Genomic DNA, 14,685 nt, shown 5'->3' with positions numbered 1-14,685 from the left:
TGCACGTACTATTATGTCAAACATTTGTCGCGTGTTGTTTTAATTGCATGGTAGCCATGGAAACTAGTGAACAAAATCGATTAACGTACGAAAACACGATTTTTTTCATTGATTGTGTAATCATTATCATACCGATATCTCAGCTCATGAAAGAGATAGCTCAAAACTGTCTTCAGCCGAAATAATCTACACAAAATTTGCTATAAAATAAGGGAAACGCAAATCACAGGAAAAATCTCAAAATCCCTATAAATTGAGCATTTTTGAAAAATTTGGTGAAAAAAATCGCGATTTTTTGATATGTTAACCTTTGCCAAATATATAAAATCAGCTTTGTCGACCTAAACTCCCTCCAAACTTTGTTTGCGGGACCCAGAACTATGATTTACTTTGATTGATGACTTTTATTTCTTTTATTTTTCAACTCATATTAGCATTTTTTGGTAAATATACCAAAAATCGTCCATTTTTCATAAAATCGATGCGTGCAACCTCTAAATATTTTTTGATTGAGTTTTCATGTATGGAACTATTGTTTCTAAGACCCTAATCTATCATTCTAAGGGTGAGCAAGTTAACTTTTTGACACTTTTTCTATTTTGGGACACCCTAATGCACACACAAACACACCTGCAGCAAAATTTAGGAAAATTTGAAGTTCGATCCCGTTTTCAACTGTTTCTCAATGATGCGGGTATTGTTTTTAAAACTTTTACAGTGTTTTGGAAAGCTGAAACTTTCAGCTTTTCATTAGTGGGTTCAAAATTTCAATTATTGTTCGTAAACACTGTGAAATAACGCTGCATTTATATAAACAACCGGTGCGCACTGGGCGCAAAAGTGACATGATTTACAAAACCACAGATAACTTTTGATAGGAAAAACATACATCTCTAATTTTTTTTATATGTTGTGTATAAATGCCCCAGCTCTCAATTGATGTAAAATTTTGAAAATCGGTGGTTGCCAACATGGCGAAAAAAAAGTTTTTGTAAATAAATTCAAGATGGCGGCCGAAATCAATATGGCCGACCTAACTTTTTATATCTGCAAAAAATAGCTCAATCATTCCTCTTGTTTTGGAGAAACTTTCGAGTTATAACGGTTTGAATGAGCCAACAATTGACCAAAATCGAGGGGTCCATAAAAATTGCTGTGGCTTCAACTAACGGGGGGTCCATCAATTTGAGTAACCAAATGCATTTTTCTTACTTTATTGTCGAGGACTTTCAGAAAATCACCATCTAAAACATTTTTGAAGACATGGTGTAAGGGAAGATTCAAAAATTACGTCCATCGTTTTTCGGGATTTCTAGACCCCCCCTCCCCCCTCTGTCACGCAATTTCCCTATACCCAATACACGTACTGTCACACTTTTCTAGACCCCCCCCCCCTCCCCCAAATGTTGGACGTAATTTTTGAACGTTCCCTAAATAGTGGGACGGTCTCAGCGAGAGTTACCCAAATGTAGATACATCTTGGTTAATGCCTTTCCAATAATATTTCTGCCTAATGGTGTTGATTGTTCTTTTAATACCTGCATGACCTGCAGTCGGCAATATGTGATACAGTAAGGACCCGATTTTGTCAGCCCCTGGTAGCATTTTGGGCTGACAAAATCGGGTACCTGACAAAATCGGGACATTTTTTAAAATCATTTTTTTATTCATGAAAAATTGTTCTGAGCACGTCAGAGACGGAGATAGGTGTGGAGGGTCTGCTTTGAGTTCGTTCAAGTATTACGTAACGCCAATGAGGGGGGGGGTCTAGCACTGTGTTACGCTTCATACAAAATTTTAAAATTTAATAGTTACGCGGTGGAGGGATAGCGGATAGGGTCTAAAATTGCCAAATTTTGCGTTACGTAATATTTGAGCGAACCTTTTGTGGTAAAAACAATCGAAAGGGTGTTAAAAGCACAGAAAAAAATGGTATTTGGCAAAGTTAACATTCAGTGCTTTTTTACAGCAGAACTATTAAATCTTTAATTTCTTTTCCTTCTCGTCATAACATCCCTACTGGAACACAGCCTTCTCCTAGCTTATAGCAATTATGGTCTATAGAAGACAGTTGACACTGGTTAGCGCAGTTTAAATCATAACATCTAACTTTAGCTGTCAACGAATGAAAATGAACCAACATCTGATTGACAAGTATGGACATTCAAACTGTCCGAAATGGCTACGTTTCCGCTGCCTTTCCACTTTAATTTCCAAAGATTAGGCTCTTTTAAATCTTTGAAGAAATGTTCGGGGAAATTTTTAGAGAAACTACCCGAGGATATACGGAACGTAACCCTCAAGACATTCCGGAAGGAATTCCTTCAATAGTTTCTGCAAAAACCTTTACAGGAGCTCCGGATAAATCCGTTAAGTAATTTCTAAAATAATCCTTACTGCAATCTCCGTAGAAATCTCTAGAGGCATTTTGTTAGCATTTTGTGAAAAATCATTACAATCTTTGAAGAAATCTTCTTGAGAAATCCATGGAGGAATTCCTGCAAAAAAGTACTTGGGAAATATCAGGAGCAGTTTAAGGAGAAACCATTTCAGAAATGAATTGCAGAAGAATTTCCAACATAATTTTCAAAAGGAATTTCAGAAGCAATTCCAAGGGATTTTCGTAAAGAAATACCAAGAGGTAACCCAGGAAAAATCTCAAGCGGGACCTCCGGGAAATCCATAGAGGGCCAATTGCCCAATTGGGAAATCTAATAGAGGAATCATAGTGAAAACTCTAGAGGAATTCTTGTAAGAGTAATAACTGAAAGCATTAATAGAGGAACATTTTACCAAATTCTTAGAAGGATCTCTGATGGAACCCCAAGAGGAATTCTTGAAAAAATACCTTGGAAATTCACTAGATTTATTCATCACTAGGTTGGCTCCAGGCGCACGTTCTCTTCCATTTGGAAAATTTGTGCCTTCCGTAGATTTATTCATGGACTAATGCACGCAGTAATTCATATAGGAATTATTTCAGAAGTATCTACATAATACTCTGAATACAATACATCACTAGTGAAGAATTTCTGAAGCAATCTCAACAGGAGTTCGTCAACCTGGGGGTATCATAGGAAGAATGCATGAACAATTCTTAGGGAAATATCTGAAAATGTTCTTAGAGAAATTTCCAGAAAATTTCTTGGAGGAACTCCAGCAGAAGTTCCTGGACTATCCAAACAGATATGAATGGAGAAATGCCAGCAGGATGTCTTGAAAGAATCGCTAGGAAAATCTCTGGATAAATCCACGTAGCAAATGTAAGAGGAATTCTAAGAGAAATTCTTGGAGAAACCCCTAGATACATAGCTGTAGGAGGAGTTCATGTAGAAATTTTTTGAAAAAAAAAATGCTGTAAGAATATCAGCAAAACTTTTGGAGGAATCCTAGCCAGAGTTCCAGAACAAGTTTCAAGAAAAGCTTCTGGAGAAATCACATGAGGAATGCCTGAAAAAATCTTAAAGAGACACACCTTAATGAATCGTTAAAAATTCCCGGAAGAATTCCTTTAAAAACTTCCGGCGGAATTCTTGGAGAAACCAGCAAAAATTGTTACAAGAAACCACGCAAAAGTTCTTGAAGGAATCGCAGCAAGATTTTTTTGGGGAATCCCATCTCGAATTCCTTAAGAATTTCTAATGAATACATTTCTGACAGCAATTTTTGAAGGGAATCTACAATACAAATCTCATAATAAATCTAGACCAACATGTAAAAAAGGGCGGAACAACCATTGTATGTCTCAACTTCTTCCACTCCGTCTAGGTGTATTTCAATTTATTTATGCAAACTTATCCCGTCATTAGACAGAGGGGAGTCTGTTCTATCTGTTACTGGTCAGAGATTACATGAAAAATGGGTCATGTGCTCAGAAGGAAGGGGGAAGCAAAAATTCGAAATATTGCGCCAAATGTTGCGTCTATCTGGATCAATCCAAACAAGTAAACCTAGGGGAATCCCAGAGATGCCGGAAAGAAGTCAATGAATTGACTTGTAATCACAACAACAGGCAGCGTTTATTGTTTGTTCTGTTCCTGAAGAAATTCAGAAGAATAGTCTTTAAGCCCATATAGCCGATGTGGTAAGCGCACGTGCAATCACCAAAACCATGCTGAGGGTGAGGAGTTTTATTCCCGGTTAGCCCAGAATCCATTTCACAATCGACATTTACTTAGCTACCTTGTGTATAAAATATCTTTATTATTATTATTATTATTATTATTATTATTATTATTATTATTATTATTATTATTATTATTATTATTATTATTATTATTATTATTATTATAGAGTTTTGGCACTTCTCAGCAAAAATTGCTGGAAACTTTCACCTACCCCGGGCAATCGGAATGCCAAAGGGGATTAGGCTCTGTGGATCTCATTAGCCGGTTTTTTAGCTTATCCTAATGAGTCTGCTTTTGGATGTACTTTCAGTTGTGATGATTCAGGAACCGCCTAACTATACTACAGGTTCCAAGAATCACCGCTTTCAGGATGCTGTTCAGGTCCTTCTTCAATTCCAGCTCGTCTAGGGACCTCAGGAGAGATTTAGGGACAACTCCGGTTGCCGAGAGGACAACCGGAACTATACGGACGTCCTCCAGGTGCCACATCTGCTTCAACTCCTCCGCTAGGTCGTGGTACTTGGTTATCTTGCCGGAGAACGTTGATTGGACATTATGGTCTAACGGTACAGCGATGTCGATGAGAGTTACTCGCTTCATCCTTTTGTCGAAAACCACAATGTCAGGCCGGTTGGCACGAATGAGGACGTCCGTAATGATCTCGCGATCCCAGTACAGCTTTATGCAACTATTTTCCAGAACCGGGTCCGGCTGGTACTTGTAGTAGGGTACAAATCTGTCGACCAAGTTGTGCTTTAAAGCAAGCTGTTGGTGCACAATCTTGGCAACTTCGTTGTGACGATCGAGGTAAGCTGATCCAGCTAACACTGAACAGCCTGCAACGACATGCTCGATCGTTTCTCCTACTGAATTACACTTCCTGCAACGGTCCTCCACGTCCTCGTGCAATATGTACCGCCGATAGTTCTTCGTCGCAATTACCCGGTCCTGGATGGCTACCATGAAACCTTCTGTTTCTGAGAAGAGGTCACCCCGCACCAGCCACGCGTTTGACGCCGCCTTATCGATGTGCTCGAGTTCCAGTTGATGGGGGTGCGTCCCATGCAACTCCTTTTGCTTCCACGTTACGATCATCTCGTCGACGGTCTTGATGTCGCAGTTCAGCTGATAATCCTCCTGCGCCAGATGCAGGGCGCTGTAACCGTGGTCAGCTTCACATACAGTGCGGTACATTTCGTGACGGTTCTGGCTTTCTACGAAATATGCCCGCAGCTGCTGGATCTGGGAGACACACAGTGCCTGGATATCGGTGACGCCTCTTCCTCCTACTGCGCGTGGCAGGGTGACTCTCTCAATGGACGACTTTGGATGGCGCATGCGGTGCTTGGTGAACGCCACTCGTACTGCTCGTTCTAACGCCTCGAGGTCAGTCTTGGTCCACTTTACCACCCCAAAGCTGTAGGTCAACAGGGGCACAGCAAACGTGTTGATCGCCTTCACCTTGTTGCCGGCTGACAGAAAGCTCCTCAGAACACAGTTGACACGATGCAAGAACTTGTCCTGCAGTTCCTTCTTGATCGCTGTGTGGCGAATACCTCTAAGTTGCAGGAAGCCGAGGTACTTGTACACTTCGCCTTCAACCATATTCCGAATCTCCTCCTGTTCGTTGACGCGGAAACAGCTGGCGTCCACTACTTGACCCCGGCGAAGATGGACTGACCGACATTTGTCAATTCCAAACTCCATCCGGATGTCGTTGCTGAACACCGTCACAAGCTGCAACAGTTGATGCAGCCTCTGTACTGATTCCGCAAACAGCTTCAGGTCGTCCATAAAGAAGGTGTGGGTTATTCTTATACTCCTTCCCCCACTTTTCAGTTGGTAGCCATAGTTGCATTGGTTGAGTGCTCTGCTGAGGGGGTTCATTGCAAGGCAGAACCATAGCGGACTGAAGGTATCGCCTTGAAATATCCCCCTCCTGATGCTGAGAGTTCTGGACCGCAACACAGCTGTTCCGTCGGTGATTTGTAGGGACGTGCTCCACATCCCCATCGCGTGTTGCATCAGCCTGATGATGTTCCCGTCTACCTTGTACAACTGCAGCACCTTGAGAAGGTACGAGTGCGGCACTGAGTCGTACGCCTTCTTGTAGTCGATGTACGCCATGCTCAGGTTCCTCTGCTTATCGGTGGCTTGACCCACAATGACTGCATCTATAATGACCTGATCTTTGCAGCCTTGCGTGTTTTTGCGACACCCTTTTTGTTCTTCGGTCATCACGTTGTTGGCATCGCAGTGGGTTTGTATCCTCCTCGCTATCACCGACGACAGCACTTTGTACAGACTCGAAAGACACGTTATTGGTCTGTACTTTGCTGGGTCAGCTGTGTTTTGGTCCTTCGGCAGAAGATAAGTGATACCCCTGGTAATGAACTCTGGTAGCTGCGTGGGGTCTTCTAGCACCATGTTGAAGCATTCCGCCATCCGCCCGTGGATCGTCGTGAGCTTTTTATACCAAAAATTGTGCACGAAATCGGGTCCTGGTGCAGCCCAATTTCTGGTATACCGGGTAGCCTCGCGTACATCCTGAGCGGTTACTACGACCGCGGTCATGTCTCCAACTCCATTACACTGTCGCTCTTCTTCTGCCAACCACATCCCATCGTCGCTGTGCTGGACAGGGTTCTCCCATAGATTGGCCCAGAACTGTGTGACTTCGCCAATCTCCGGAAGGCCTTCTCCATAGTCAGGCTTGTCGTTTCGGATGCAGTTGTAGAACTCTCTTTCGTTAATGTTGAACATCCGGTTTTGTTCCTTCCGCTTCGAACATTCTCCATAACGCCGCAATCGTTTCGCAAGAGCACTCAACCGCTGTACATGGGTGTCGAGGATCTCCGTAATGTTGACTTCTGTGAGATCTCGGAGTTCTGCGGGCTTCACAATTTCAGCAACATAACGAACTAGCCTCGTTGATCGATTCCCCTGCTTGTACTGTGTTAATCGACCAATCTTGGTCCGCAATGTGGCGATCCGGTTCTCCAAACGTCGCATCCACGCGGGTTTCTGTGTGCTGGGGCGTGTGCGACCTTCACCGTCGCCTTGCGGGCGCGTCCGCAGTCCCAGCGTCTTGACAACAGCCACCGCAGCTGAATACACCGTAAACTGCAGATCCTCAAGGTGCTGTACGGCCTCCAAGTACTGTGGCAAAATATCCTGGTTTAGGATGCTTACTGCACTTGTTAACCGATAGGAATTCCGCAGCTTTGGTATTCGGTGCCGGGACATGGGGTCTGTCCCACGGAACTGCGTGACTGCTGTGGCCATGTGGAGCGCTAGTTCGTCTCGTAGTTGCTGTCGTTGCATATCCGCTGTTGGTCCTGGAGCAGTGGGTGCAGTCGTATCACGACTCTCACTCGCGTTCGATGCATCCAGCCCGTCAGAACTCCTTCTCGACGTATCGCTCGATCTTGTCCTCTCCTCTCCCAATTCCCTCTGCGCTTCCAGCTTGATGCACTCCACTTCTGCAGCTGTGAGCATATTATGAGACATAATTGCTCGCTGTCGTGTGTACAGCTTGTTCAAGTCAAGCTGGTTCGCAAAGCGAGGGAATCTCTCGTTGAACATTTCCAGCATCCCTGATCTGCCGGACATGTCCGTCTCCATCCTCGTGCAGACAAAATAGCAGCGAATCACGTACATATTCATCTCCCTCGTCCACATGATCCGCTGCCGTCGGCCGCCTGCTAACGTGAGTGACTGACGTCGATCAGCCACAGCAACATTGGCAGGTGCAGCATGGCCTTGGTGATTGCTATTGCTGCCGTTTCTGCTCTGCGTTCGTGGTACGGGCTGTGCCCGTTGACTGGAAGGCCGCTCTTGCACCAGTTCCTCTTCCAGCCGCTGGCCGCTCGCTCTGTCCCCCGTTCCAGGACCAGCTCCAGTAGGGGCTCCCTCCTCGGGCGATCGCATTCTTCTATTTCGTCTAGCTCGTGTCTCCATATGGGTGTGCTTTCATTCCCGGAAGCTACGGGTTCTGCATTGGCATTTACTCCAAGTACAGTGCTAAATAGCTTGGCTCAAGCGCCGCTGCTCGCCGAGGGTGGTTTTTCATGGTCGCCCAGGAGATATTTTACCTTGAGCTCCCACTCCTCAAATGGTGGTTTTTCATGGACGCCCAGGAGTTATTTTACCTGAGCTCCCACCTACATCATTATTATTATTATTATTATTATTATTATTATTATTATTATTATTATTATTATTATTTATTTACGACACTTTACCATAAAAGGCATTCGTGTCGGAAAATATCTTTATGACTACCATACGATATATGTGCAAATGCAAAATAAACATTAGCTGTGGGGGATCTCAGCTAAAAATTGTAAAAGTTCTCATAAAATACTAAGCTGAGGAGCAGGCTGTGTCCCAGTTGGAACGTTACGCCAAGAAAAGAGAGAGCTGGAATCTTTTAGCAATTTAAAACAATATTGGTTTAAAACATTGGCGAGGGTTGGGTGCCAAAATTGCCTCAATGTGTTGATTTGCAAAACAAGTATGGCCGTTTTCAAAAATTACACGAGTTTTGTACATTTCGTAATTTTTCTATGACGCCTAAAGACATCAACTGCATTAATAATGATTATAAAATTGAACTTCTAAATGAAATACAAATATATTTTTTTACTTCAAAAAAGGCTGACAAAATCGGGTCAAAAAGCTGACAAAATCGGGGGTAGACAAAATCGGGGGTAGACAAAATCGGGGGCTGACAAAATCGGGTCCCCACTGTAATCGTTAAGGATTAGTTTTTTTTCGTAATGTCGTCATTTATAATTTTAATTTTATTTGAAATTCTTAAAATCGAGGGTACCCTTTTTATTAAATCATGTTGTACAACTTTTTCATAGAATTTGTGCGCACAATCATCGTTTTATCGAATGTATAATTCTCCGACATTATGTTTTTTACATATTGATCCAAGTTCTTCCATTGTTCGTCGTAACGAAGCCAATGAATCCGTTGGTTTTATGATAATTTCTTCTTTTTCAGGAATCCATGTAACGATATCAGAAAAAAAAAAATTTTGTACTTTCAGTTCAACTATGTTTCCACTTGAAGTGTCATGGCCAGTAACTACTTCTTTGAAAGAATTTTTATTTTCCTTCTTCGATTGCATTCGGGTTGTTACGAATGCCTCAACGCTGAGTTTTTCATGCATGTCTATCAATTCAATTGTTGAAATGCGTGATAGCGCGTCCGCCACAGCATTTTCACAACCTTTTTTGTAGTAGACGTCAAAATTGTATTCCTCGAGGGCCAGACGAAATTTCGTCAACCTACTCGATGGATCCGTTAATGTAAAAAGGTAAACTAAAGGTCTATGGTCGGCATACAATTCAATTTAAATATACACGAAAATGCTGAATTGCCCAGACTATGGCCAAAAGTTCCTTTTCGATTGTTGAATAGTATTTCTCAGCACTGTTTAAAGCTTTGCTCGCATACGCTATTGGTTTATCATTTTTGTTGCTTAAAGCCGCTCCTATACCATAACCAGATGCGTCAGTGTGTAGTTTAAATGTATTATTCTTGCTAAAATCTGGATAATCTAACACAGGCGGGCTCTGATGAACCGCTCTTTCAATTGTTGAAATGCGTTTTCGCATTCCGAAGTCCAATTGAATTCAATTCCTTTACGTATTAAATAATTCAAAGGTGAACATAAACTTGCAAAATTTCGGATATGTTTCCTGTAATAATTCGCAAAAGCCACGAATCTCTTAACTTCATCAGATGATGAAGGACTCTTCCAATTTTTAATTGTTTCAATTTTCTGAGGATCAGGTAGTACACCTTCCTTTGAAATAAAATGTCCTAGATATATCAACTCCTGCTTCAAGAAATTACATTTAGCAGGGTTAAGTTTCAAACTTAACTTCTCGTAGTTGCTGAAAAATAGACAATAAATTTTTATTGTGTTCGTCAAATGTTTTCCCAAACACAATAATATCATCAAGGTAAATTAAACATTTAGTTAAATTTAATCCTGACATTGCAACTGTCATTAATCGAGAAAACGATGATAGACTTGTCTGCAATCCCATCGGTAATCTAGTCATTTGATACTGACCGGATGGAGTCGCAAACGCTGTAATGGGTCTGTCCTCCGGTTTAAGTTCACACTGGTAGTAACCTTGTGACAGATCTAAATGTGTAAAATATTGTGAACCTGCGAGTGAATCGATTACCTCTTCTATATTAGGTAATGGAAATTTATCGTCTTGAAGATTAGTATTGACTTTCCGATAATCAATAACTGCCCAAGTAACCACGAAGCTGTATATAAGTGCATCAATTTTGCCATATATTGATAATTAAAATTATGAATATAATGCTGCATTACTTTAAACACCCCATTGAAGCAATATTAAAGTCGAAAAGGGCCCCACTAAAATCAAATTAGTGCCACATATTGCAGCACGCTGACAGCCATTGCTAAAGTAATATAAATGCATGTGCTGTACATTTGCATTTGACATGCTTGATACGTGCAACACGAAAAACCAAAACAAAAATCTATTTTTAGCACCGTTTCGTTATCGACGGTACTGATGCCCTCACACATTAATGTTTGAACCATTATTTTTTTGTAGTCGGATCGGGAGTCGAACCAGAAGTGTTGAAGACCGCTAGATGAGTTCCATACGCGCTGGCACCTTGGACCGTTTCTGCTGCAGTGATAACAACAGATATTTCATTAACTAAAAGGAAAATGTTCTTCTATCTCAATCATTGTAGTAGAGGGTAAAACGACTATGTCATATGTAATAGAATACAGTAAACTATCACATTCCGATAAATTACTGAAAATTACATAATGCATTTTAGAAGATATTTAATCAACATAAGAAAATAAAAACCTCGACTACAACACCCTTCGCACATTGCTCATATGCTAATTGTGATTTCTATCGTTATTGGCATGTGATTGCAGCGTACAGAAAAGAGAAAAGTTCATCTCTGAATAGCTTTTGCTGTCGCCGATCGATGGCTCAAACGGGGATTAAGTTGGTCGGGAGTCGAACCAGAAATGTTGAAGACCGCTAGAGTTGACCGTAAAGTTGTTCAATCTTCTTGATTTCATTTGTTTACCATTAGAGTCAAGCTTTTATAATTGTATTGTTAGAGCAAACTTTGCTAGTTTGTACATTGCATTTATTCAGTTTTTGCAGTGTTGAATTATTGGATTATCTTATATCACCTTTTAATAAACCCGAATGTAAAGAAAAATGCAATGCATCATCACATTGATAATGCCAATCTAAAGGATTACACAGCGCAACATTTTTTTGTCTCAAGAGCAAACTTATGTGTCTCCGAAGGATTTTGGGCCGCTGAATCCGAATCCGGGCTCAGATTTGCTCCAACACGTCACCATTTTGAGCTATACCTCAATTTATAGGGCAAAATATGCGATTTTGGGCTTTTTTGACTGGAAGCCATTAAGCATGGAAATATTTTTTTCAAGCAATCAAAAGGTTAATTGGTCAATTAACATCTAAATTAACGACTCATGCAAAATATTTCGTTTAACCTAATCAAATTTGATAGATTTAGGCATTTTATGTTAGTATGGAAACTTGCATGCAACTTTTGGAGAGTAACTTGTATGGGAAATATCGTACCTAACATAAATCGCTTAAAACTATCAAATTCGATTTGGTAAAACGAAATATTTTGCATGAGTCGTTGATTTAGATGTTAATTGAGCAATTAACCTTTTGATTGCTTGAAAAAAATATTTCCTTGCTTAATGGCTTGCAGTCAAAAAAGCCCAAAATCACATATTTTGCCCTATAAATTGAGGTATAGCTCAAAATTGTGACGTGTTAGAGCAAATCTGAGCCCGGATTCGGATTCAGCGGCCCAAAATTCTTCGGAGACACATAAGTTTGCTCTTGAGACAGACAAAAAGGTAATTTTTGTTACGCTGTGTTATTGCATGACAAGTGTGGAATTACTGCATTTCGCATTGCAAAGGTTGATATTCAGTCTAATTCGTGCAATGTTATAATGCTTGTGGTTACTTGGGTGGTCTCCATTTCTTTGTATCATTGTCTGATTTCTTGGGAACAAGTAATAAAGGGCTGTTCCACTCAGACTTTGTTTCTTCAATAATACCATCTTCAATCATATTCTTCACTTGCTTGCAGACTTCTTCTTTCTGAGAAACAGGAAGTCTGTAGGGTTTACTAAATGAAGGTTGGACGTTTGGCTTGACCGTTAATGATGGGCAATAAACATTGGTCGTACTAAGCTTATCGCCTTTCAAACCAAATACATCGGAATATTTCAAGCATATTTGTTTAATGGCTTTTTCATCACTCCCAGATAAGTGATTTAATTTTAATTCCTCCAACAGTTTACTAGCTCGAAGGCTGTCATATTTTTGACCATCATTTCCCAATTCGATAACATTGTATTTCTCAGCCAACGATACCGTTGGTTTCAAATTTTCAACTACTGCTGGTTTTTTTGAGATGTTTACCAGTCGAATTGATATCTTACCATTCACGGGGTTTGCTATAGCCACAAACACATTTGGTTGAACTTTCTGATTCAGTACCACACATGTTTCGGCAAATTCCGTTTCTATGTAAGTACTGTATTCATGCCGTGGAGGTATTGTGAGATGTAATTCTCCATTCGGAATAGTAAATTCCATCTTCATTTCAGCAAAGTCAATTTGTGCTCCATATTGCTTCAAAAAGTTTGAACCAATCAAACCTATAACGTTCGATGGTAACTGTTCCATTACGTGAAATCTTACAGGGTATTCTATCAACTCATGGCCTAAAATTGTATCCATATATCCCAAGGTGTGTGTGATCCCATTAACTCCTCTGACTTCAATAGTCAATGATGTGTTGATTTTAAATCTTTCTGGAATATACTTTTTGTCCAGTAGACAACATGACGCTCCGCTGTCTACTATCAATTCTAAATTCCTACCAAATAATTTAAAATTTGCTCGTAGAGCTTTCTTTGCGCTAAAATTAGCGAAAAAGATCTATGAGATTTGCCTCTTCTGTTGGTTGGTTCGGTTGTTGGTTTGCGGGTTGACGTGGACGAGATTGTTCAGGAGCATGCTCAGCTACATTTTCTGCATGCGGCCGATTGTTGTTGTTGTTATTATTGTTATATCGTTGAGGCCTATTGCCTCTACTTCCTCTGCCTTGGTTGTTGGATTGAGATTGATAATGGACTACCTGCTTTGCGCGCACCCACAGTTGATCAGCAGGAGTAAATCAATTTAATTTTGTATGGCGAAAAGCATCTAAACTTGAATTACTTGAAATGGGAAGCTTTGCCCGAAAAAATATTTGGTAGGCTTAATAGTAGTCACCATTGTGAACAACCACTACCAAATATTTTTTCGAATAATGTGTTCCACTTCGAGAAATTTGCCTTTAGATGCTATTCGCCATTTTTGCGATTTACTTTTAGCGATTTTTCGCGCATAGAAGCTAGCGCCACATTGGTCGATGCGGAGAGTAGGAAAACAGCCGATGTAGTTAATGAATTAACTACATCGGCTGTTTTCCTACTCTCCGCATCGAACAATGTGGCGCTAGCTTCTATGCACGAAAAATCGCTAAAAGTAAATCGCAAAAATAGTGTACGGCGTATACCATCTAAAGGCAAATTCTTCAAAGTGGAACACATTATTCGAAAAAATATTTGGTAGTGGTTGTGCACAATGGTGACCACTATTAAGCCTACCAAATATTTTTTCGAGAAAAGCCTTGTATTTTAAGTAATTCAAGTTTAGATGCATTTCGCCATACAAAATTAAATTGATTTACTCCTGCTGATCAACTGTGGCTGCGCGCAAAGCGGGTAGTCCATTCATTGGAGCCAAATTTTCTCTCTTGGTAGTGATTCTGGTAGTGGCCTCTGCCACGTCCATTACCTCTACCACAGAGAACAGACGAACATGCTCGAACAAAATTGCTTGAAAATCTTGTGTAAAGAAAAAACAAGCTCAGTAGCGACATTGACGGTGACTTTCCCACTCAAAAACTTGTTTAGACACCATGATGGCGCTCTCTGAAGAAATATTTCACTAGCGCACCTTTAAATTTTCCTACTTAGATTCTGAGCTGTTTTTGCTTAAATAACAAGATGTGTATGATTATTTTACTGACCCAGCAACAAAATTTGAGCAACCCATTGATAATAAGTTTCATTATTTTCAATAAGAAACAAGTTGAACAAGAATTCAATTATTGTTTTCCAAATAAAACTAACACATTCTCTTGGTGGAACTATACTAGGGTGCACACTTGGTGACACTAGCGCCAAAAAGTAAAACAACGGCAAATTTGTACCACGATTCGAAATTTGACAGCGCCGCGTAATGGCCACATTCCCAGTTATTTCAAAACAACCGTTGCAATGCGTTACACAACTGCACTACATGAGCTTGGACGTCTGTTCTCTGTGGTTTTACCTATTTTGATGAGCTGCCATGACAGCCGGAGACGTTCAGTGGTATCGTCACAGATGGGTAGTGTTTATCAACGAAAAACAC

At 40.6% G+C, this 14,685-nt stretch overlaps 2 protein-coding genes across 5 annotated transcripts in view; both read right to left on the bottom strand.

Moving 5' to 3' along the window:
• LOC109398858 (ankyrin-1) overlaps positions 1-14,685 on the bottom strand; it is a 193,405-nt gene that overhangs the window by 11,605 nt on the left and 167,115 nt on the right. The gene's annotated exons all lie outside the window — the stretch shown is intronic.
• Positions 1-14,685, bottom strand: part of LOC115256758 (uncharacterized) — a 398,127-nt gene that overhangs the window by 241,543 nt on the left and 141,899 nt on the right. The window lies entirely within an intron of this gene.

The sequence above is a fragment of the Aedes albopictus genome, chromosome 1 (assembly GCF_035046485.1).
Source record: "Aedes albopictus strain Foshan chromosome 1, AalbF5, whole genome shotgun sequence".
NCBI classification, from domain to species: domain Eukaryota; kingdom Metazoa; phylum Arthropoda; class Insecta; order Diptera; family Culicidae; genus Aedes; species Aedes albopictus.
This window is presented reverse-complemented; position numbering and strand designations above follow the sequence as displayed.